Source organism: Nuphar pumila, chromosome 9 (assembly GCF_984573655.1).
Source record: "Nuphar pumila chromosome 9, dmNupPumi1.hap1.1, whole genome shotgun sequence".
Taxonomy (NCBI): Eukaryota; Viridiplantae; Streptophyta; class Magnoliopsida; order Nymphaeales; family Nymphaeaceae; genus Nuphar; species Nuphar pumila.
Window position 1 is genome coordinate 74,376,778 of NC_143257.1, and position 23,954 is coordinate 74,400,731.

Below are 23,954 nucleotides of genomic sequence, written 5' to 3' on the forward strand. Positions count from 1 at the left end.
ATTCAAGAGAGATAACAGAGCACTGTTCCTGTGTTTCCCTCGCAGCTTGGAAGGAGTTGCAGCTAAATGGTATGCCGAGCATATCAATCCCATCGAGCTCAAGGAGTTCGATAAAGTGGTGAATTTATTTATTGAACGTTTTTTGTTCAACACAGAAGCGCTCCCGACATTAAGTCATCTCTGCAGTATGAGGCAGAATGAGAATGAAAAAGCACGAGATTTCATTCACAGATGGAGGTCAGCCTGCAACAAAATGAGAGATCCCATATCTGAAAGGCACACTTTGTCATTGATCCTCAACAACTTTTCTCAACCATTAAGAGGATAAATCTCTACTGCATCGTCCAAGACTTTCATTGAATTAACTGAGCGAGCAAAATGGCTCGAGCTGAGCATAGATAATGGAGTCTATGAAGGCTTCACTTTTTCCAAAAGTAACCCCCAAAGTGAGTAGAAGAAGAAAGCTCACTTCACCTTCTCTGCCAATAACAACAACAACAATAGCCGAAATCAGTACAAAGGGCAGAAGAAAGATTACTGCTATGGCGCAGGCAATTCCAATAATAAAGGAGATTAGAAAATGAAGCATGCTCCTCAATACAGCAAGCATTCTCAGCAAGACCAAGGGCCGAAACAGCGTGAAAAAGTTAAACATGAGGGATGGAGCTATGACCGAAAATTTACCCCTCTCGATCAATCACTCGAAGATGTGCTCGAGTATATGTTGTCAAAAGAAATGGTCAAGTAGCCTAGATTGGTCGATCCTCCTGTGCCTATGGGGAAATGGAAGGATCAATTCTGCAAGTTCCACAGAACAGTGGGACACAACACTGAGCATTGTTTTGTTCTCAAGAACATTGTGCAGGATCTTATTGACAAGAATTTATTGGTAGAAAGAGAAGAAGAAGAAAAAATGGAAATTCTTAAGCAGCCTTTTCCTTCACACACCACGACAGTGGTGTCCGCACAACCATTCTTACCGCATGAGCACATCAAGTCGTGTTCTGCATAAGATCTTCAGGTTCAGCACCAAGTGTTAGTACTACGACAAGCAACTCCAACTTCTAAAAAGATGGACCTAATCTCAGCATTGGGAAAAATGAAAGTCTCTGAAGCACCTGTAAAGTTAGCCCCCAAGTCAAAGGGACTTCCTGATTTTCTCAATCAAATCATCAAGCCCAAACCGGAGAATTCGAGTCAGAAGCCTCTGACCGCTCTGTCCAATGTTTCCATTCTTGACTTGGCCAAGAGTTCCTGCAAGCATCAGCAAGTACTGGATGATCTGCTTAGAAAGATCAAAGTTAAGCCCAGTACCACTCCTGAAGACATGGCACAAATCGTGAATTCAGCCATGACTAATGCACCAATCACTTTCTCGGATGAGGACCTTCCAAAGCCTCATTCCTTTCACAATAATGCTCTTTACATCGTCGTTCGGGTAAGGGGAATGACAGTACCCCATGTGCTAGTAGATGGAGGCAGCAGCCTCAATATATGTCCTGAAATGACCGCAAAGGCGCTAGGCATTAAGGAAGTGGAATACATTCCAGATCCTATTACCATCTATGGGTTTGACAACCATGGTCAAACGGCAAAAGCGAAGATATTCCTGGAAGTATTCATTAATTATTCAGTACATTCAGTGCTTTTTCATGTGGTCAATGTGCCACCCACCTACAATCTGTTGCTCGGAAGGACATGGATTCATAATGCTAATGCAGTACCTTCCACCTTGCATCAATGCGTAAAATGGTCCAAAGGCGGAATGATTACAATAGTGCTCGGAGAGGACCCAGAAGAAAGACTCCCACAGCCTATGATTCCTCGACCATCATTCACTGCAGATATTCCTAGCATCAGAGAGAATGAAGAGATCAGTCTCAGAGAAAGCCGAGAAATACTCCAGGCAACATCAGAATTATCCCTGCACACTGTAGCCATGACCCGATGGAGAGGTCCCAAGTTCTTCAAGATTGGAGGTCGTGTCAGCTACGACACTGTCAAAGATCATCCATTGTTTCCACAATTCATGAAAGCAAGAAAGGGATTCGACTTACTTCTGAAGCATGGTTATCAACCCTTTAAAGGACTGAGCAAAAATGAAGATGGTTGTGTCGAGCCAATAATCCAAACGCATCGTCCCCACAGGGCAGGATTAGGGTTTTCCGGCGGGAGCTCACCAAAGAAAACTGTTTTTGTTAAAGGGACACATTGAGAATCGTTGTTGTATTTCCTTTCTATTCCTTTCAAAATAAATGTCTCAATGTCTTTTATCAAGTCAAATCAATAAAATGTCAAGTTTCTTTGTCTATCTGGATGCCATCTGCCTCTTTTGTCTCTACATCTTCATTTTATAACTTAATGCATAATTCTTTTTTTTGTTTGTCGTATGATGGACAATTTTCTTAAATCCAATTTATTATCCAAAATTTCAGAAATCTCTTCCCGAACAATCAAGAAACTCGTTATCAATCCAAAGGCTTTCCAGAAATCGGCAGCAATTCACCGAGTCAAAGCAAGCACAGGAGATAGCAAGGTTGCAAAGCAGTTAGATGATTATGCAGAATTTGATCCGTCTCTTCAGGAATTACCAGAGTTCGCCTCAGTTCAGAAGCAAGATGAACCATCTGCTCTAGTACAAGATCCTACTGAAGATGTCAATATCAGTTCAGAGAAATATTTCAAGATTCTCAAGATCAGTACCAGTCTAAGTCCGGAAGAGAAAGAAAGACTTACAAATTTTCTCAAGCAACATGAAGAAGTGTTCGCATGGACATATGAAGATATGCCGGGCTTAGATCCCAAATTGGTCGAACACCGACTCATTTTGAAGCCAGATGTAAAACCAGTTAAGCAAAAGCTGAGAAAAATGGATCCCAGAATAGAACAACAAGTCAAAGAAGAACTTGAAGATCTGCTCAAAGCAGGATTTATCCGACCTATTGACTATCCAGATTGGTTAGCCAATATCGTCGTTGTCCCAAAGAAAAGTGGCAAAGTCAGGATTTGCATAGACTTCAGAGATCTCAACAAGGTAACTCCGAAGGATGACTATCCACTGCCAAGCATTGATTTTCTGATTGACAACACAGCAGGACATGCCATGTTCTCCTTCATGGATGGATATTCCAGCTACAACCAGATTAAGTTGGTCACCCGCGACCAATCTAAAACTTCCTTCACTACGCCTTGGGGTACTTTCTGTTATACAGTTATGCCTTTTGGGCTCAAGAATGCTGGAGCAACATATCAACGGGCAATGGCCGTTATCTTTCACGATCAGATGCGCAAAATCATGGATGCATATGTTGACGATATTCTCGTGAAATCTAAAGAGGAAGAAGATCACCTCGAAGCACTTGATCAAGTCTTTAAGAGACTCATCCTTTATAAGTTAAGGCTTAACCCGCAAAAATGTGTTTTTGGAGTCGAATCGGGCAAATTGTTGGGTTTTCTGGTCAACAAAAAAGGAATTGAAGTTGACCCGGCCAAAGCCAAGGCTATTATTGATATGCCACCCCCGAAGAATCTCAAGGAACTATGTAGCCTTCAAGGACGTATGCAGTCAATCCGGCGATTTATTTTCAACTTGGCGATGAGATGTGAACCTTTCAACCACTTACTCAGAAAAGGAGTGAAGTTCGAATGGGGACCGGAATGTCAACAATCGTTCGATCGGATCAAAAAGTATCTTCTCAATCCTCCAATCCTGAAGCCGCCAGAATTGGAAAAACCTCTTTTGTTATACATCTCAGTCAATCAAGTTGCATGCGGCGGATTCTTGGCACAATACAAAGAAGGCAGCCTGATAGAGCACGCCATCTATTATGTGAGTAAGACTTTCATAGATTATGAAAAGAGATACTCTCAAATAGAAAAGACCTGCCTAGATCTGGTGTGGATGTGTCAGAAGCTAATACACTACCTGCTAGCATCAGAAGTCAAAATCTTGTCTAAACTCAATCCTCTCAAATACATCTTGGAGCAACCTTTTCTCAGCGGACGAGTCGCCAAATGGCAAGTCTTATTAATGCAGTATGACTTAGAATATGTCTCGCAGCAATCAATCAAAGGCCAAGCAATTGCAGATCAATTGACAGATTTTCCTCTAGCAGAAGAGGTGAAAGCCGAAGATGACTTCCCTGATGAGCAAATTTGCAATATCCAGCAATCTCCAGTCTGGAATTTATTTTTCGATGTTTTTAAGAATATGGCTGGAATAGGCATTGGGATCTTATTAATCACTCCAGAGAAAGAAATGATTCCATTTTCTCTCAAGTTAGATTTTCAATGTACCCATAATATGGCTGAGTATGAAGCCCTGATTCAAGGTTTAAAAATCCTACTAGATTTCAATGTTCAGAGAGTACATGCTTACGGCGACTCATTACTCGTTGTCAATCAAGTCCGAGCCGAATGGCAAGGCAAAGATCAGAAACTATTTCCTTATCAGAAAATTGTTTCAGCTCTTGTCAGCAATTTTGAAGAATTTCAACTATTCCATATCAAGAGAGATTTTAATCAAGTGGCTGATAGCCTAGCTAGTTTAGGCTCCATTATGGCATTCAGAAATGGAGAATCTTATCGCTCTTTTGAAATTGGCAGACTTGACCAACCTGCTTTCCTTCTAGCGGAACAAGTAAACCAGGCTGAGCAAAGGAAGAAACCTTGGTATTACAACATCAAAACTTTCATAGAAACCGACGAATTTCCTCCAGAACTCTCAAAGAAAGAGCAGCGAGCAATCCAGCGTATGTCCTCTTCGCACAGTAGAAGGCCGACACGTGGTCTCTTTTATTCACAAGAGCATCTTTTGCCGTTTCGGCATCCCGCATGACATCGTATCAGATAATGGCAGTCATTTCAAGAATGAAAGAATGAAGACATTCTGCTCAAAGTTCAAGATTTATCATCATTTCTCTGCCCCATATTATCCTCAAGGGAATGGTCAGGCAGAGGCCACCAACAAGATCTTAATTCGTATCTTAGAGCGAACTGTGGAAACAGGTCGTGATTGGCATGAGAAGATCCACGATGCACTATGGGCCTACCAAACTACTATTCGCACCCCAACGAATGCTACTCCATCAGAACTGGTCTATGGAACAAAAGTAGTATTGCCACTACATGTTCAGAAGCCAGCTTTGAAATTTGGGTCACTGCTAGAATTACCCCTCGATCGATATCAGCAGCAGCGACTGGTACAGCTAGACTTACTCGACGAGAGAAGGCTGAAAGCAGCAGAACATGCTTAATCCTATCGCCAGAGAGTAGCCAGGCAGTATGCAAAGTCTGTCATCGAAAGAAGATTCAAAGTCAATGATTTAGTACTTCGATCCACAGCTTATCTCAAGCATCATACCGGCGGGAAATGGTCGCCAAATTGGGAAGGCCCATATGTCGTCAAAGAAGCATTACCCCGCAACTCATATCGGCTCATCAACGCCGATGGGGTAGAATTGCCAGATCCCATTAATGCTCGACACTTGAAAAAGTTCTACACCTGAAACATTTAGTCTCCTCTTGTAATCTTCCCGTTTCCTTCAAATAATGATTCAAGTTTCTTTCCCAGTTACACTGGGGCATTTTTAAAATTTTGTTCTGTATGCAGGCAGGATAAACAAATTCCTCATTTCACGCACTTGTGCATTCATGTGCATCAATTCATATTCATTTGCATTCAACTACATTAACAACAATCCTGTCAGTATTGAGATTTCAACAAACAGTCCCATCACAATTTCTAATGATTCAAAATTGGAAGGTAATCACCAATACTGAACTAAAACCCAATGCTCGAACTGGTATTGTTTCAAAATCCAATGTTTAAACTGGTACATTTTCAAAATCCCAAACTTTTCGAAAAACCGAGTTCCAACTCGGGTTTTATTTCACATTATTTTCTTTTGTTGATCCGGGTTCCGACTCGTGATCTCTATATTTTATTCGAGCTCTGACTCGAACTCATCATTCTCCTTTGATCAATCCAAGTCATTTCAACCATCACGGTCTGTCAATTGCTCAAATTTGATATCTTGCCCACTAATTTCCAATTTCAATCTTTGGATCATGCAATTCTCCAATTCCGACCCCTCGGGTCACCCAATTTCCAATTTCAATTCTCAATTCTGAATTCTCAATTTTGACCTCCAGGTCATTTAATTTCTAATTTTCGACCTTCGGGTCACTCAATTCTCAATTCCTACCTTTGGGTCACACAATTTTGACCTTTTGGTCTATCAATTCCCAATTTCGACCGTTAGGTCATTCAATTATCCAATTTCGACCTCCGAGTCATCCAATTTCCAAACAAGCAATTTTCCAATTTCCAATTTCGACCTTTGCGTCAATCAAATTTCAATATCTAATTTCAATCATTTTCTCTTGCGAGAGACCCGTTTAGGGAGAGTTCGAGGGAGCTCGTTCTTTTCGCATGCTATCCAATTTGTTCACTTAGCCCCTTTTCAGGGAGAGTTTTGAAGGGACTCGTGTCTTCGTGAACCGTTTGCAAAACAATTCCCAATTTCACCCAAGGAACCCTTTTAAAGGGAGAGGCTCGACGGAGACTCGCTTTTCTTGTAACCTCTCAATTTCATACTAGGCCATTTCCGTCATGAAGGACCCTCTTGTCAGGGAGAGTGTGATGGACTTGTTCCTTCATGACTCAAATTTTCAGACCTCACCATTATCGGCCCCCTTTCCATAAGAGAAGCCTAATATTAGGGAGCTTTGACGGAAGCTTAATTTCTCTTCGAAAGTCCGTTTTGCAATCTCCTCCTCTTCAGAGAAGAGAGGAGTATTTCCCATTTCCCATTCAGGTAAGGGCTAAGCCTGAGTCTCTCTTTTTGGGGAAAAAGAGAGGAGAATTTTCGTCACGGATGTATCGAGTCGAACCTCAAATGCTCTCTTTCACCTAGGATTTCAAGAAAATGTTGACAATTTGTGAATCAATTATCTGTTGATTTCAGAACTTTATTATACAAATCGTTACCTCAGTTTACCTTCAGCATCTCTTCCAAAAGAGTGAAGCGTTTGCGAAAAGAGATTCAAAATTCAAATTCTTTCCATTGGCCAACCAAAAAGATGAAGGATAAATCCTCGATATGGCCAAAAAAGAAGATTCAATGTTATCGCAAAGCCATAAATGATTGATATTGATCGCAGTCAATGGCACATCTTTAAAGACTATTCTTGAGAAAATGAGGCAGTGGAAATATCCTGAGTGCTAGAAAAGAGAGCATTTACCTAAGCCCTGTCTCCTACAAATCACCTAAGCTGCAATTAAATATCCGCAAAAGGGATCTCTCACCTGTCGTCAAGATGAAGGCGAATTAGGCGAGTAGACCCCCGGGGCCAAAGAAGATTCGAAACATCTCCAAGATGACGGAGTTTGTAACGGATCCTTCCAGGGAATGTCCAAAGCACTGTCGAGATGAAGGCAGATGCGATGAGCCTCTCGACAATCCCTAAAAGATATTTAATTTCAGCTATCATCCAAAGATCTCCAAACCCATCATCTAAGAGGGATCGAAACATCTCCAAGTTTAAGAAGCTTGTGACGTACCCTTTCAAAAGAGAGAAAGAGAGGAAAAAGAAAAGAGAGAAAAGTCAGAACATCTCCAAAATGAAAGAGAATGCAGCCAAAACACAATAGAGCCAAAAGAGTGCAGAAAGATTATCATGAGAGAAGCCCTCAGGATATCAAACTGCCAGATCTACCAAGAATCCTCTTTAAATTTGTGAAATTCTATTATCAATACTCTTTCATCAACTGCTTTCATAATATCAAATTCTCTTTCTTGTTCATATCAAGGAAATTGATAGCTTCCTTGAAGAAGGTCAATTGCAAGCAATTTGGATTGCAAGTCTCGATTCAACGAAGTGAACCTTGTTTGGAGGTAATGCTTTGGGTAGAAAGTAAGGAATATCTTTGCAATAATGTGCAACATCTTCAAAAACTTTGAATCAACAACAGAATTCTCAATATTTTGACAATGTTTTCTAGCTATCTTGACGTGAAATGAGAGCTCGATATCCGTCCTTGATACATCCTGACACCAATTTTAAATCCCTCTTAAGGACTTGATTCCTTCCCTTCTTTGAGAGCGTGAACTCTCAGAGTCGCACACTTCCCTGTGTCCCCACTGTCCCACCATAGACAGTTCCATTTCGGTTTGATGTCGAACCAACAATCATTTTCTCGCAAAAGGCAATTTCAAAAGCTGATTTTAGTCTCAGCAATGAGACGTCCAAGATCAACCCCTTTTCAAGCTTTAGGGACCCCATTTTCCTTCCTTTTGCAAAACCCCTGTCGGATTTATTGTGCAAAATCCGAAGGTTCCATCATGGTCTCTTCTTTTAAGGATTCCATTCCATTTTTCGCCCGATCAGGATAAGGGTACAAACCTGAGCCTCATTGAAAGAGGTATTCCATTTTCCGCCCGATCAGGATAAGGGTACAAACCTGAGCCTCATTCAAAGAGGTATTCCATTTTTCGCCCGATCAGGATAAGGGTATAAACCTGAGCCTCCTTCAATGAGGTATTCCATTTTCCGCCCGATCAGGATAAGGGTACAAACCTGAGCCTCATTCAAAGAGGTATTCCATTTTTCGCCCGATCAGGATAAGGGTATAAACCTGAGCCTCCTTCAATGAGGTATTCCATTTTCTGCCCGATCAGGTTAAGGGTAAAAGCCTGAGCTTCGTTCCATACAGAGCATTTTCTGTCCCATCCAGGTTAAGGGCAAAATCCTGAACTTCGCTCTCACTGAGCAAATCTATTTTCTCTTTATTCTCCATTTCATATCTACCATCTTCTTCGGGCTAACTTCTTCATACCCAGTCAGATCCTTCTAACTGGGGCATTTTTTTTATATATAGCTCAAATTTGGTGTGTTTTCTTTGCCACTAAGCTCGACCATAAGCCGACTTAGTAGCAAAGAGGGGCATCTGTAAACACCCCAAATTTTCACTCACCTTCTTGATATCGCCCTCAATCATCATATTTCAGCTCTTTAGAAGCAATAAAGGGCAAAATGGTCATTTTCCAAGATTGAACCTTGCATAAAGTCCTAAATTTCATTCTTGAGCCTCAAAATTTCTATATTTAGGTTCAGAGACATCTTTAAATTGCAAAATTTCAAAATCCTTTTTCTGGACAAAAAGCTAAAATTTCCAAGTCCGAGCTCAGAGTGACATTTCATAGAACATGTCTTTGCATAGCATTGCATCATTTCACTGCACAACATGTCATTTTGAGATCCAGAACTCCTGATTTTCCAAATTGTCAATCCAGATTTTATTTTTAAACTTTTTAAAATTGATTTTTAAAACCCTGGGATTTCAAAATTGCCAATCTTTCCCATTTTACCCCCAGGACTTTGAATTATAAAATTTTTCTCAAGAAAACAATCTGGATATTTGGATATTGATTTTAAAGATTTTATCTCAAAGCTTTTTGCAAAAGATTTTAAATCTCTTTACAAATTTTTTTACATTTATCCATATTTTTGCCCTGAAAACCCAATTTTTCCAAATTCTTGAAAACAAATAAAGTTTTATCTCGTATTTTCAAATAAATAGAGCGGGACCCTCCTTTGAACTAGCATCATACTCAGACTCTCAGGTAAGTTGTTTATTCTCAAGCGGGACCCACCCGGAGTTCGTACCAATTTGCAAAATTGTCTTTTTCATTTCTCAATACTTATTTATTTATTATTTTTTTAGTTAGTGGGCCCACACACATGTGGCACCCCAATTGAAAATAAAAGACTTTCAAAAACAAAACAAAACTTTATTTTTAAAAGGATTTTAAAAGTGGGTTGAGGTGGCATTTCCATAAAAGCCTCTCATTTATTTCAATACTCACCTTTTATTTTATTTTCTTTTTATTGATTTGTTTAAATCTTTTTTTTTTTTAGAAGGAGGCAGCCTTAAATGGCACAACCGAATTTCCCTAAAATCATAAATTTGATTTTGCCTAAAATTTAGGGAAATAAAACCAAAATTTGAAAAACAGGGAATGCGCTCCCCTTTGAAACGGCTATTTCAAAAAAAAATTCAAAAATGAAGTAACGGCACCTCATGAATGGGGGCTGCGTTTTTTTTTAAAGGTAAAGGAAAGTCGATTGAAAAGAGGGAGAGTGGATTGAAAGGAGGTAGCCGATTGAAAGGTGGGATTGAAATCTGGTTTTCTTTTGGGTTTTGCAGGAAAGGGCTCTGAATCGTGAGGTTGCTCAACATCATCCTCCTTTAGCCAAGCTGCAGCAAGTGGCTCCAGCACCATTGAAACAAACCCAGAACGTGGCTGCCCCCTTTGCCTTCAGCCCAGTCACCAAACACTTCAACAACCCAGCCACCAAACACTCCAGCCGGTTGCTGCCCATCATCCATCTCCACTTCCTTCAGCCACAACCCAACGTGTTCCTGCCATTCTTCATCAACCATCCAGCAAGAAGCAAGCTGCTGTCTCAAACAGCTACAGCCCAGCCACAACCCTGCTTCTTTACCCATTTTTTCTTCAGCCCACTTTCCTCCAGCCCCACGTTGTCACCCATTTTAGCCCAGCCACAGGGAAACCATTATTTTCATTCAATCCAACCCAGCCACCAGGCCCTTCAACGGTTCCTTCCACCTTTCTTCAATCCCAGTCGCAGGATTTCCACGCAGGATACAGGAGATCCAGCCTCTGCATCTTTTCAGCACAGCAGAAGAACCAGCCAGCCATCGTTTTCCACCTTTTCTTCAGCCTATCTGCAGCAGATACAGCTACAAAACCAAAAGAGGAATCGATTTTTCTGGTTCCAGGTGAATCACCCCCTCCTTTCATAAAATGGTTCCATTTGAATCCTTTCCTCACTTCCATATTGCAATATAAAACCTTCTTTCATTCATTGGCTTGATTGAAAATTTAATTATTTTTTTTCCTCATCGTTCCGATCTTGCATTACAAACTGTTTCTGGGGTTCCCATCTTTTTCAATGGTGGGCTGCTGAGATTCATGTGATCTTGTCATTGGCCACTATGTTTTTTTTTTTTTTTTTCTATATGCTTCATACTGAAATTTTCTTTTCATTAGTTTTCTTTCTGCGAAAAAGGTTGAGTCATCGTTTCTTTAGCACCACTTGTGAACTTTAGACCACCAATCGAGATTTCAATTGGAAATTATAAGCCTTTGAGTTCAGATTCACTGTAATCCTTATTGTGTGACAATGCTTTCTAGACCTTTGTTTTATCATCTATAATCCTTGTCTGAATAGTTTGGCAATTCAAACCATAAAGATTGAAATTGCTCTTTGTATATACTGCATGTCTGTTAAAATTTTGTTGTTTTTTTTTTTTTTTTCAAAACCCTTTTGATCTATCATTTAGAATTAGGCTGTCATGGATCTAGTAAGAAACCCGAGTATGCAAAGTGGGGATTACTTGGAAAGCATGATTCGTGATTATGTTGGAGGGAAAACCAAGGCTGGAGCTCACAAGTGCTCGTCTGCTCGCTTGGTTACGATCCTCACCTGTTTGCAGTTCACCTTTGCCATCTATGCAACATTCCTTTTGTACTCCATGAGTCCGATGGTCGATTTGCGCACAAAGCCAGACTTCTCTTGGGCAACTCGGATCACCAAGCACTGGCAGCAGTTTATCATCCAGCCACATGTGGTGGCACATTACCAGGAAGCCACTAGTTTTACTTACCCTGCTAAATGCACAAAACAGGAAACTGCTTTTTATACTAACTTCTTCTTATATTAATTTCTGCTAAATGTACATGTGTATATGTCTTTTTGTACATATGATTTTTTTTTTACACATGCACCTGTGTTTGTGACTTCATCTCTCCATTAAGTTTTCACAGCCTTGTCACAAATTTCTTGAAAACAGGCCGTTGTTCCCCACAGTGCATTTCCTGCACATTACGTATGTGTTATGTTCATCACCTTCTGCAGGAGTGCAGTCTTGATATTCAGCCACTTTCATGGATGGATATTTTAATATCCGTTCATGATTTCTTGGTCATCTTTTGCACGCGTCATTATTGATATATAGGGAAGCTCCATACCCGATTTCGTTGCAAAATATGTTGTAATTTGGGAATTACGGCCTTGTAAAATCACCTACAGAAATTGTCTATACCTGTAATTTCTGATTTTACCCATTATATAGAATCTCCCTGAAATGTGTATATTTTCTTATTATAGGTATATATATATCAATACATATGTATATCTACCTATATGTATAAGTATATATGTATATATATATACATAGATATATACTTATATATATATCCCTTCATGTGTCCTTATTTCCATATATGAGCATTCATGTATATATTTTCTCATGTAAATACACTTCCATTGATACATATCATTTAGCATGAATTTTAGTAAATTTTGATATACATCACTTTGGTATATAATATATATATACCCATTTTTTTGGTTATCTTGTACTAACTCTTATTTTGCAGGAAAATCTAGAAGATGCTGATTCCCTGGATCCATTTCATTTTTTTTATGATTGCAATCTAATAATCTAATGTAAACCTTGGAATAAGATTTACTTTTACTGCTTAGATTAGGACGCATCTCATATAGTTTGATTTCAGTAATATCTTGATTATATGATGCATATATCTCAATTTTCCAAATTCACCGTGGATGAACACGAATGGCACGTGCACCAACTCTTAGAGAGTTGATGAACTTAGTGGAGTCCATATTTACGGCCCTAGTCGGAATATGGATGAGACCCAGATCCATCATCTTTCTACCAGTCACACTGAGCCTACACTCTTAGGCTATCTTGAAAATGCCCCTTATATTTCCAATGTTTTTCAAAAGAATGTGAATTAACTCAAATAAACCCTGAATATATTCATGGCCACAGTCAGAATATGTGAAGGATTTACTTTGGCTTAATCCACATTTTTCCAATAAAATTTTCAGAAATCTTTTCAAACTGCATTTATTCATTCAAATCATCTGCATCATCTGTTTTTCTCATGATTTTCTCAAGAAATTTTTACCTCATGGAATCGATTTCTCAAGAAACTATGATGATATTCGGAGTTGGATTTCCCAAATCAAAGTTTTCCCATGATTTTCCGTAAAAAGTTATTTTCTTAAGATCCATTTTCAAAAGGAATTTTCATATTTCTCAAGAATCAAAAATCGATTTTCAGAGATTTCAAGGACAATGTTTTCAGGATTTCAATTTCCCAAGTTCTAAGTTTCATTCTCCAATGAATCTTTCCTATCCTTTTCTTAAGAAAATTCTCAAAGTCTGAGTTTTCCCAACAAGTGCTTTCCTTTTTTCAAATGTTCATATTTTCTCAAGAATTCCTACAGTTTTCCTGAGATTCTCATTCCCTCATGGTTTTCCAAATCTTTCTAAGTTTTCTCAAAATTGTCCTGAGATTCTCATTTTTCTAAGTCTTTATAAACTTTCTCAAACTTTTCCCGAGATTCTCATTTCTTCATAGTTTTTTAAGTCTTTATAAACTTTCTCAAGATTTTCTCGAGATTCTCATATAAACTTTCTCGAGATTTCAAACCTTCTTCTTCTGAGTTTCCTGAGGGATTGATTTCCATCTTTTTCCCTAAGAAATACTTTTCAACTTCAAATGTTTTCTAAGCATACATCATATTTTCCAATGTTACATTTTCCAAAAATCTCATAGCACATGCCTGAATTCTTCGTGCAGTTAGGATAGAACATAATTTTAACGATTTTACTAAGTCAAGCACAATTTTGGTCCTTGGTTCGATTACCCCTGTTAAAGGCGGCAGGAATGGTCGAACCTCGTACCGACAGGTCGAGCCCCATCCCATGGATTTTCCTACAATTTTCAAAACAGAGGTGAGTATTTCAAAACAATTTCCAAAATCCGGTCAAGTTTGAAGCGCAAAAGCATTTTCCTCTCTCTTTCGCAAGGAAGGGAAGACGGGAAAAATTTTGCGACGATAACACCAACAGAGAATATCACCGCGGTAGTCCAGTGGCAGGGACCTCATTTCTACAAGATTGGAGGACGTCTCAATTGCGCTTCCTTCAGAGATCACCCTCTTTTCCCTAAGTTCTCGAAGACCAAGAAGGAATTTGATTTACTGATGAACCACGACTATCAGCCCTTCAGAGGCCTGTGTAAAAATGAGGACAGTGTGATAGAGTCGATCATCCCCGCCCGGCATGTTGAGGGCACATGTTTGGGTTTTACGGGTCAGTCATCCGGCAAGCACACTACTTTTGTCAAGGGAGCCAAGTAAAGAAGACAATGCTAGTGTTTTCTGCTTTCTTTCTTTATGTCATCTTATAGGGGCAAAATCCACCCCAGTTTTGTCCTTTCTTCATCTGTAAATATCAAAGTTGCTCAATCAATAAAATTTTGATTTCCTCTTTGCATCTTGGCGTACACAATTCTTTGCTTATATCTTTGTCTATGTCGTTGATGATGCATGAAATACATATCATGTTTTTCATTTATTCATGCATTTTATGTTGATTTTAAAGTTTAAAACCCATGATTAGATGTATTTTGATATCAAGGGGTTGTGGTTTGAATTTCAGAAAAATCGGAGTTATATTGAGAGAGTTATGGCTATTTTAGTGTTCGGACATGAATTTTGAGGTGGATCAGATCCATATCCGACCCAATTAAGCTATTTTGGATCTTGAATCAATGTCTAAAGAGTCTAAATCCAACCCACACACATATCCATACCCATTTAGAAAAGATTTTCAGAAAACCCTCTCAGAAAGTGGCGCAGAGCAAAATATTTTATTATAACACTGTTTCTGAAAAAGGCAAAAAGTATAAATAATATTTTTGCTCCAGCCCTAGACGTGTTTTGCTTTGGATTTCACGCCCCTTCAGCTGAATCTTGCTCCAGCCCCTTTTCTCCCCTCTCATCCCATGCCAACTCCATTGAAGAATTGGGTTTTGCTTGAGATTCAAGCATCTCTTCGTCTTTCTTTCATATCTCTTTTACATTTCTTCACATCCTTGTTGGAATTAATCGTGTTTGTTGTGTTTTGTAGGTGCAGAAGAGATTGAAGCCACTTTTTCTTATGTGGAAGTGCGAGACACTCCAACAAAATGGGTCGGCTCTACCTCTACCCGATCTTCTAAGCCACCCAATCGAGAATCGGTGCCTTTTCCATCATCGGTGAACTTCAAGCGTGTTGCAGCTGCAAAGGAGTGTGCCATGATGATATTCCAGCATCAACAAAGGTGATGAGGTGTGATTCCAAAGGTTGAAGCCGCTCTTTCCTTCCCCACAATCGTCAGATCACCCTGAAGGTTGAAAAGCATACTAAAAATTCTAGGATATTCTTGTCCAAGCATGAAAAATCGATAATTGGTGAAAGGACAGAATTGCCCCTGGCGAGTAGCAGAAGACTTGAATTGCTTTTCTATTTAGTTGTAGTTTTAATTTGTAATTGTAATTAAAATTGTACTTGTTGACTTAGATTTGTGAATTAATAAATTGAATTTCTTAGAAATAATTGAATAATTCTCGTTCTTTGTGGATTCGACCCGTGCTTGTCACTTTTGTGGAAAGTCGGTTATTTACTTTCGGTTGACGATTTTCCAAGTATTTTATTAAAAATTATCTTTTAAAAAGAGTGTTCACAAAAATTCAACCAAATTTTGGCGCCGTTGTCGGGGAACAACAAATATATTCTTTTATTTCTTAGCTTTGAGTTTATTAATCTGTGTTAGTTAATTAGTTGTTTTTATTTTCTAGTTAGTAGGATTAGTAAGTGAATATAGGATTAACATAGTTAGTACATATAGGTTTCACGTACTATTTTTCTAGGATTCACTGAATATTCATTCTGCAAGGAGCGATTAGACAAGTGGGTTTTAGAGAACATAGTTTGTGATTCCCTGTATTTTTCTTTTTCAGTAAATTATTCTTTCCATTTTCTCAGGATTTTCATCCATTCATGATTTTCCCACATCTTTATGAACTTTCTCTTGATTTCAAAACCCCTTTCATCTGAGTTTCCTGAGAAATTGACTTTCACCTTTTCCTTGAGAAATATCTTTCAACTCCAAATATTTTCCAAATATACATCATGTTTTTCCTACTTCCATTTTCCAAAATCTTATAGCACATGCCTGAATTCTCTGTGCATTTAGGATAGAACACGATTTTGATGATTTAACTAAGTCAAGCACAATTTTGGTCCTTGGTTTGATTACCCCTGTTAAAGGCGGCAGGAACGGTCGAACCTCGTACTGACAGGTTGAGCCCCATCCCATGGATTTTCTCGCAATTTTCAAAACGGAGGCGAGTATTTCAAAACAATTTCCAAAATCAGGTCAAGTTTGAATTGCGAAAGCGTTTCCCTCTCTCTTCTGCAAGGAAGGGAAGACGGGAAAATTTTGCGACGATAACAGGTTTGGTGACCGTGATGGGACCTGTCCTTGTCTGGTCAAAATTGTGCTTGACTTAGTTCAATTATCAAAATTATGTTCACAAAATGTCAGCTCTTTATTTTTGCTATCATGAGAACCTAGGAGCCTAGATTTTGACCTAGCTGACATTGACTGCATATAGACTAGGCATGGTTTGGTAGGACCAGTTTGAGGAGAAATTTTCATGCTCACATAGACTTAGGTCTAAACACAACTCTCCTTAATTTAGGATCTGAATGCAAACAATGTATGCTTCTTCAAAGATTTTCAAAATTTATCTCTTTAGGATTTAGAGCCCTCTATTTCTTGCGTGTGATCATTTTTTTCAAACCTCAATTACCTATCATTACCCGGTCTTCACGTTGCTGGGCTGTCTTCCAGAACCCTAGTTTGGGACAGAGCCTCACAACTGGGCCAATTATTTGGCTTAACACCCCCTACCACGTACCGCGGGCCACAGTCCGAAGTATATCGGTAGGTGCTCAAGGATGTTGGAAAACCTTACCTTAGAACCAGAGTTGAGATTATATGCCACATACCTCGGATTTTAATTCGAGTATATCGGCATAACTGGATTGGACGAAGATGATCTGAACCTAGAGTTAGGATTAGGGTCCTACAACTGTTTTCAAAATGATGCATCTAAAGTCAGCCTTTTAGGGAGTGTTGCATGTGCATAAATGTTTGTGCAGGATGTGAGTTTGTATGCTACCTTTATTTCTCTCATATTTTCCCCAAAAATATTTTCAAATATCCATATTCTTATCTTTTCCCTTTATTTTCTCAAACCCTGGATGATTTTCCCAAATATCCAATTTCTTTCAAAACTCCAGGTGATTTTTCATTCTTTCGTTCTATTGGATCTCGAATTTCCAGCTTCATTTTTATCCTGCCTACAATTTTTCCAAATCATATGTTTTCTCTCATTGGATTTTCAATCCTTTTGTCTATTTGCAAAATTATTCATCTTATTTTCCTCGTGCATACCTTGACTATTGCGGTGGAAATTGTTTACCCACTTGCCTTCTCTTTATTCTAAATCCATTTGCGGATTGTTTTTCTAAATATCTCTTTTCTTCAAAATGGTGTTTTCCTCGTGGTTGACGACCTCGCTTAGGTAAAAAGGCACATTTTCCATTGTTTATTTCTCTTACAAAGAATGACAACACAATTGTCGTGATTTCAGCGACGACTCCATCCCTAGTAATAGGATATTCTTTCAATTGTCTACCATATCATTTTTCTCCCAATCCAAAATTTCCTCAAAGTCTAATCAAGACTTTGCACTACAGAGGGCCTTCTTCAAATTTTATTCCCTCTTCCCAGTTACACTAGGGCATCTTTTGAAAATTTGTTTTCAAATATTCTGTATGCAGGCACGATAAACCAATCTCTCATTTTGCATATATATGCACCCACTTGCATTAATTTTGCATTCATTTCATGTGCATTTGCATTTCATTTTGCATTAATTCTGCATCCATTTTTTTCCCTTCAGGTTAAGGGATAAACCTGAATAATTTTCTATGATTTTCCAATTTCTATTCATATCCCCGTTCAGGATAAGGGGTTAATCCTAAAAATCAGACCACATACATCTAAATATGATGGTCTTTTCATTGCAAGTCAAATGATTCAGTCCTCGAACTGGGCATTCTCAAAACTTTCAATCCCAGCTCTCGCACTATCGATTTTCAAAAATTCAATCTTCTGATTAAAGATTTTCCTTTGAGATTCGAGCCCTGACTCGAACTTTCTAGCTTTCCTTTGAAGATTTGAGTTTTAACTCAAGTTTTCTTTCCTTCAAGACCTAAACTTTCCAGTTACCTTTCGAGATTCGAGCCCTGACTCGAACTTTCTTGGTTTCCTTCGAAGATTTGAGTTTTAACTCAAGTTTTCTTTCCTTCAAAATCTGAACTTCCCAGTTTTCCTTTGAGATTCGAGCCCAACTCGAACTTTCCAACTTTCCTCTGAATATTTGAGTTTCGACTCAAAAATCTGAATTGGCCTAGTTTTTCCTTTGAAGATTTGGGTTTCGACCCGAACTTTATCTCCTTAGAAACCAAACTTCCTAGCTTTCCTTCGAAGGCTCGAGTTTCGACTGGAATCTTCCAGCTTTCCTTGTAAAACCAGAGTCCTGATTCGGATGGAATTTCAAAACCAGCTTTTGAGTTAGGCTTACCTTCAAAATCCAGCATTATGCCAGGACTTACCTTCAAAATTCCAACTTCACATTGGATTTACCTTCGAAATTGAGTACCATCGTCATGAATGTGTCAACTCTGATGTCAAGCGATTTCTTTTACTAAGGATTTCAAAGAACACTTTGTCAATTTGTCAATCAATTATCTATTGATTTCAGAATTTTATTGCACAAATTTTTACCTCAGTTTACCTTCAGTATCACTTCCAAAAAGGCAAAGCTTTTGTGAAGAAGGATTCAAAATCCAAATTCTTTCTATTTGCCAACCAAAAGGATGAAGGATAAATCCTCGATATGGCCAGAAAAGAAGATTCAATGTTTTTGCAAAGCTATAGATGATTGATATAAATCGCAGTTAATGACACATTTTTAAAGACCATTCTTGTGAAAATGAGGCAGTGGAAATATCCTTAGCGCTAGAAAAAAAGAGAATTCATCCAAGCCCTGTCTCCTCAAAATCACCTAAGCTGCAATTAAATATCCGCAAAAGGAATCTCTCAATTGTCGTCAAGATGAAGGTGAATTAAGCGAGTAGACCCTCGGGGCCAAACAAGATTTGAAACATCTCCAAGATGACGGAGTTTGCAACGGATCCTTCCAGGGAAAGTCCAAAGCACTGTCGAGATGAAGGCAGATGCGATGAACCTACCTACAATCCCTAAAAGATATTTAATTTTCTCTGTCATCCAAAAATCTCCATCCAATGAGCCAATATCATCAACATGACCCCTGAGACAAAGAAGGATCGAAACATCTCCAAGTTGAAGGAGTTTGCGACGTACCCTTCCCAAAAGAGAGCAAGAGAGAAAAAAGAAAGAGAGAAAAGTCAGGACATCTCCAAAATGAAGGAGAATGTAACCGAAACCCAAGAGAGCCAAAAGAGTGCAGAAAGATTATCATGAGAGAAGCTCCCAGGATATCAAACTGCCACATTTATCAAGAATCTTCTTTAAATTTGTGAAATTCTATTATCAATACTCTTTCATCAATTGCTTTCATAATATCAAATTCTCTTTCTTGTTCATATCAAGGAAATTGATAACTTCTTTAAAGAAGGTCAATCACAAGCAATTTGGATTCAAAATCTTGATTCTATGAAGTCAATCTTGTTTTGAGGTAATACTTCAGGTAGAAGAGAAGGAATATTTTCAAAACAATGAGCATCATTTTCAATTACTTTGAATCAACAATAAATTTTCAACATTTTGACAATATTTTATAGCTATCCTGACGTTAAGTGAGAGCTTGATGTCCATATTGATGCATCTTGACCCCTTCGAGAGATTTTCCTTTGTCATCTTTCACATTGTTGAAAGATTAGCCTTATCTCCGAAAGGATAGCCTTTATCATCTTTCACGTTGTTGAAAGATTAGCCTTCTCCCCGAAAGGATAGCCTTTATCATCTTTCACGTTGTTGAAAGATTAGCCTTCTCTCCGAATGGATTACCTTTGTCATCTTTCGCATTGTCGAAAGAATCGCCTTATTCCTTTGGATTGCCTTTGTCATCTTTCGCATTGTCGAAAGAATCACCTTGTTCCTTTGGATTACCTTTATCATCTTTCGCATTGTCGAAAGAATCGCCTTATAACTTTGGATTGCCTTTATCCTCTTTCGCATTGTCGAAAGAAACACCTTATTCCTTTGGATTACCTTTATCATCTTTCGCGTTGTCGAAAGAATCGCCTTGCTCCTTTGGATTGCCTTTTGTCATCTTTCGTGTTGTCGAAAGAATCGCCTTACTCCTTTGGATTGCCTTTTGACATCTTTCGCATTGTCGAAAGAATCGCCTTGTTCCTTTGGATCACCTTTGTCATCTTTCGCGTTGTCAAAAAAATTCGCCTTGTTCCTTTGGATCACCTTTATCATCTTTCGTGTTGTCGAAAGAATTGCCTTGTTCCTTTGGATTACCTTTATCATCTTTCACGTTGTTGAAAGATTAGCCTTCTCTCCGAAAGGATTGCCTTTATCATCTTTCGCGTTGTCGAAAGAATCACATTATGCCTTTGGATTGCCTTTGTCACCTTTCGCATTGTCGAAGGAATCGCCTTGCTCCTTTGGATTGCCTTTTATCATCTTTCGCGTTGTCGAAAGAACCGCCTTATTCCTTTGGATTGTCTTTATCATTTTTCGGGTTGTCGAAAGAATCGCCTTGTTCCTTTGGATTACCTTTGTCATCTTTCGCGTTGTCGAAAGAATCACCTTATTCCTTTGGATTACCTTTATCATCTTTCGCGTTGTCGAAAGAATCGCCTTGTTCCTTTGGATTACCTCTGTCATCTTTCGCGTTGTCGAAAGAATCACCTTATTCCTTTGAATTACCTTTATCATCTTTCGCGTTGTCGAAAGAATCGCCTTGCTCATTTGGATTGCCTTTTATCATCTTTCGCGTTGTCGAAAGAATTGCCTTACTCCTTTGGATTGCCTTTTGTCATCTTTCGCATTGTCGAAAGAATCGCCTTGCTCCTTTGGATTGCCTTTATCATCTTTCGCATTGTCGAAAGAATCACCTTATTCCTTTGAATTACCTTTATCATCTTTCGCATTGTCGAAAGAATCACCTTGTTCCTTTAGATTACCTTTATCATCTTTCACATTGTCGAAAGAATCGCCTTATTCCTTTGGATTGCCTTTATCATCTTTCGCATTGTCGAAAGAATCACCTTATTCCTTTGGATTACCTTTATCATCTTTCACGTTGTCGAAAGAATCGCCTTGCTCCTTTGGATTGCCTTTTGTCATCTTTCGCGTTGTCGAAAGAATCGCCTTACTCCTTTGGATTGCCTTATCATCTTTCGTGTTGTCGAAAGAATCGCCTTGTTCCTTTGGATCGCCTTTGTCATCTTTCGCGTTGTCGAAAGAATCGCCTTGTTCCTTTGGATCGCCTTATCATCTTTCGTGTTGTCGAAAGAGTCGCCTTGTTCCTTGGGATTACCTTTGTCATCTTTCGCGTTGTCGAAAGAATCGCCTTGTTTTTTTGGATCGCCAACGTTCATCTTTCGCATTGCCGAAAGAGTTTCCTTATTCTTCGTTAAAAAAAAATTGCCTTATTCATCTTTTGCGTTGTCAAAAGAGTTGCCTTACTCTCCTCTGAGAGAGTTTGCCTTGTCTGTCTTTCGCGTTGCCGAAAGAGTTACCTTATTCTTGTCAAAAAATTGTCATATCCATCTTTCGCGTTGTCAAAAGATGTCGTCTTACTCCTTACCATATTCATATTTCACACTGATGGAAAAGTCACCGGATCATCTTGTTCATCTTCTAAAATCGCCTCTTACAATTCCATTTCCATTTCCATGGCCTTGTTCCTCTTCAAAAAAAAGTTGTCTTATTCACCTTCCAAATATTTCATTTTCCGCCCGATCAGGATAAGGGTACAAACCTGAGCCTCATTCAAAGAGGTATTCCATTCATTTTCCACCCGATCAGGATAAGGGTATAAACCTTAGCCTCCTTTGAAGAGGTATTCCATTTTCCCCCCAATCAGGATAAGGGTACAAACCTGAGCCTCATTCAATGAGGTATTCCATTTTCCGCCCAATTAGGATAAGGGTATAAACCTGAGCCTCATTCAACGAGGTATTCCATTTTCCAACCGATCAGGTTAAGGGTACAAACCTGAGTCTCATTTCGATGAGATATTCCATTCCCCAATCTGGCCGAAGGTTAAACCTAAGACTTTTCCCAAGCGAAGCATCTTCTGTCCCATCCAGGTTAAGGGCAAAAACCTGAACTTCGCTCTCACAGAGCAAAATCTATTTTCTCTTTATTCTCCATTTCATATCTACCATCTTCATTGGGCTAATTTCTTCATACCCAGTCAGATCCTTCTAACTGGGACATTTTTTTATATATAGCCCAAATTTGGTGTATTTTTCTTTGCCACTAAGCTCGGCCACAAGCCGACTTAGTAGCAAAGAGGGGCATCTGTAAACACCCCAAATTTTCACTCACCTTCTTGACATCGCCCTCAATCGGCATATTTCAGTTCTCCGGAATCAATGAAAGGGAAAAATTGTCATTTTCTGAGATTGAACCTTGTAGAAAGTCCAAAATTTCATTCTTGAGCATCAAAATTTCTATATATAGGTTCAGAGACATCTTCAAACTGCAAATCTTCAAAAAAAAAAATTGGATAAAAAGCTAGAATTACCAAGTCCTGTCTGAGAATAGCATTTCTGGAAACATGTCTTTGCATAGCATTGCATGAACATTTCATATCATTTCACTGCACAGCATGTCATTTCGAGATCGAGAACTCCTGATGTTCAAAATTTTCAATCCAGATTAGGATTTCAACTCTTTTTAAAATCAATTTCAAAACCCTGGGTCTACAAAATTATCAATTCTTCCCATTTTACCCCCAGGACTCTGAATTTCAAAATATTTTATCAGGAAAGCAATCTGGATAATTTCCAATAAATTTCATCTCAGATTTTGCCCTTTTGTCAAACAATTTCAAATATCTTCCTTTTACAAAATCGCCCTATAGGGGCCAACTCTTTTCAAAATGTTTGTTTTGCCAATTAGTCCAGATTTTATGAAAATTCCAAAAAGAGGTTTTATTGTCTTGTCCTTATTTCAATAAAGAAGCAATGTGGGACCCACATTGAGGTGGTGCCACATAGGCTTTTCTTTTGAAAAACCTGAATTTTGAAAAACCCAAAAATATAGGAGCCTTGTCCCTGGATTGACGCCACTTGTCTTTTTCTCTCTCCTCCCATTTCCTTGCCATGTGTCAGTGTGGGGTTCACCTAGGGGTGCCGCCACATGTCATTAGACATCCTCTTCATTCCATGCCACGTGTCAGTGTCCACCATCTTCACCCTGTGTCATGTGTCACTCTCATGTCACCATGAGATGCCAAGTGTCATGTGTTGTCCTGTTCAGAAAAAGTGGAGTTGTCTCCTTCTGAGGTGGCGCCATCTGAGGTATTCTCTCCTGCAGCAGACACATGTCATTCTCTGCACTTCTCAGAAAAAGCAAGGGACACGTGTCTCTCTCTGCTTTCTTCCAAAAAAGCAAGTGACACATGTCACTTTCTGCCTCCTTCAGAAAAAGCAACAATTCAAATATTCAAACTCTAGGCTGAGGTGGCGCAAATCCTGAAGTCTACTCCCTAAATTCATTTTTTGAGATGGTGCCATGTGTCCCTTTCCCTCCTTTTCCTCCCTCTTGCCACATGTCATTGTAGGAGCCACCCTGAGGTGGCGCCACATGGCCACCCTCTATTCTTCAAGAGCCAGCCTCATTTGAATTTCAAATATACCCTGAGGTGGCGCCATTTGAGAAGACTACTCCAGCCAGCTGACACTTGTCAAAAGCAGA